Below are 2,581 nucleotides of genomic sequence, written 5' to 3'. Positions count from 1 at the left end.
ACAGAAAGAGTCATCTGCATTGTCCATGGCTTTGCAGCAATCCCTCATACTGAGCAAGCATGAAGCGACAGTGGAAAGAAAAACCACCCATTAACGGGAAGGAAAACCTCCGGCAGAACCAGGCTCAGTATGAACGGTCATCTGCCTCGACCGACTGGGGTTACAGAAGACAGAGCAGAGACACAATAAGACAGACAAAAAAGCACAGAAGCACACATTGATCCAGTAATCTGTTCTACATTAGATGGTAATAGCGGGTGATCTGTCTTCCCTGGATGATGTCACAGTTAACAGAACGCCAGTCCAGATATACCTACAATGAAGAAAAAAAAGAGAGAGAGCAAAAAGTTAAAAGCTGGAATGACAACAGTCATTTCAATGTAATACAATGCAAAAGTCCACCAATGACTCGGAGCATCCTGCTACAACGACACTCGAGTGGTTTAAGGGGAAATATTTAAATATGATGTAATGGCCTAGTCAAAGTCCAGACCTCAATCCAATTGATAATCTGAGGTTAGACTTGAAGATCACTGTTGACGAGTGAAAACCATTCGACATGAAGGAGCTGGAGCAGTTTTGCCTTGAGGAGTGGGCAAAAGTCTCGAGATGTGGTGAGCTCATAAAGACTGGTCCAAAGCCACTTTTAGCTGTAAGGGCCGCAAAGGGGGCACTACAAAGTACTGACTTCAGGGTGTGTGAACAGGTAAGATGTTATTCTGTTATTTTGTCCTGTTTGTTGTTTGCTTCTTCAAAGTTGTAGGCAGGTTCTGTAAATTAAATGGTGCGAACTCATCAATTTGATCAATTATTTCCAGGTTGTGAGGTAAAAAAAAATGCTAAGGGGTGAACAGTTTTGCAAGTCACTGTAATTACCTTCTAAACTCTCCAAGAGTCTTTCAGGTTCAGGATCTCCGGTATGAATAGTGTCTAAAAGTCACGTTTTCAAAATGAAAAACCCCAGGACCTGACACAGGTCTCTCCCTTCAGTTAATCATGTGTTGCATTTTTAGATGGTATTAAGTTTAGTGTCATGGTGGTTAGGTTTGAGACCAGGCAACATTTATGGAAACCAAACAGGTGTGAATAGTTTATCGATTCAAATGAGTGAATGAGTACTTCTGGGTTTGCGGGTTAATTCCAGGATGTCACTGCGGAGGAGAGGTAAGTTGAGATACATTCTGAAATGGTATGTTAGATGCTTTACTTACTGCTGGAGAGATGTTGGAGCTCCAAGGGAGGAAGGTGAGTTTACCCACCGAGGCTGAGATCAGCAGTTGGTTGTGATCTGCCTTTTGTTGGTAATGATTTTCTTGTTCTTTCCTCCAGGAGGATTCTTGTGAGACGGTGGAACACTGGAGGAGGTACAGGCAGGTGATGGTTGATGGCTGTAGGGAGATCCTGGCAGGGTAAACCAGGGGAGCAGGCTGAGAAGCAATGAGGAGATTCATGGAAGGAGTCTTGGAATGATTCCCAAATGAACTCTGAGAGCTTGGAGTCAGAGCCCCGAAATCCAGGAAGTAGAACTGGGAATCTGATTTCCTGAAGGGAGAAACAACAAAAAGGAAATCATAAAAACTTCTATGAAATATAGAAGCGGAGAATAGCTGGCCCTGATTACTCATAAGCAAAGCAATCTGGCATTTGCCGCAGGGAACCAGCTCCCTCGATTCGGCTTGCGTACCTGCTGGTCAAACCCTCCAATCAGAGGAGGTGGAGACACACACAGACCAACCTGCACAGCCATGTGGATACGACGCCAAAACCAAATTGGAGTTCTACCATCCTAAAAAAAATCTCAAAAAACTATAGCGGTTATGATAACATTATTTAAATCTAAATGTCATTTATTTAACAGGGACAGTACAGATTAAAGAACATTTCTGTAAATATGTTAGTATTAGCTACAAAGTTATTTTTTTAAATGTTGTCCCTTAACCAGATGTATAAGGTCAACGAATATTAAACGTTCAAACCCTAACCCTCAAAGTTCATAGTTTTTGTATAGCATAAAAAGTCTTACGTAGACATAGACTAATCAAAAGCCCAGACTCACTCCCCCACTCAACTGAATGAGAAAGTTAGCATTTAATCTCATAAGTTCAAGATAATAACATTTAAACCTTAATCGATAAAAAGGATGTTGGGGCAAGGGCAGGGCACATAAAGGTGGTAAATGTTGTACATTCTCTTGAATGAAATTCTATTCCAGATGTTACAGGCCTTTACTGAAAGAACCTTCTGCCTGAAGGTGGTACGTCTATAAGGCTCTTTACAATCTCCTCTTACCACAGACCTAGTGGCTGTGCCTGAAGTGGATTTCAGTTTTATAAATTCTCTTAATGGTAACGCTGCAAATCTATGGATTATTTTGTATATAGTACAAGCAAATTCAAATGGTGGTAAAACAAAATAGTTTTCCAACAAATTTCCTTCCAACTCAAGTCTTTAATCAGCATTTTAAGAAGATTAATTATTTCTTTCTTGGTCATTTTGTTTATTTTAATTCCTGCAACATCGCTGAGGTTTAAATACCCCCAGATAAAGTCCAGCCTTATATTCTGCTTCGATTTTCCACCTT

At 40.8% G+C, this 2,581-nt stretch overlaps 1 long non-coding RNA gene across 1 annotated transcript in view; it reads right to left on the bottom strand.

Annotated features, from left to right (window-relative positions):
- The window catches only part of LOC118567080, a 49,196-nt gene extending 47,655 nt beyond the window's left edge, over positions 1–1,541 (bottom strand). Inside the window, exon 1 of the long non-coding RNA XR_004933461.1 lies at positions 1,212–1,541. This is a non-coding gene — a long non-coding RNA (uncharacterized LOC118567080). The remainder of the gene's footprint in view (positions 1–1,211) is intronic.
- Between the last annotated feature and the right edge of the window lie 1,040 nt (positions 1,542–2,581).

This window comes from Fundulus heteroclitus, chromosome 19 (assembly GCF_011125445.2).
Source record: "Fundulus heteroclitus isolate FHET01 chromosome 19, MU-UCD_Fhet_4.1, whole genome shotgun sequence".
Classification (NCBI taxonomy): Eukaryota; Metazoa; Chordata; class Actinopteri; order Cyprinodontiformes; family Fundulidae; genus Fundulus; species Fundulus heteroclitus.
This window is presented reverse-complemented; position numbering and strand designations above follow the sequence as displayed.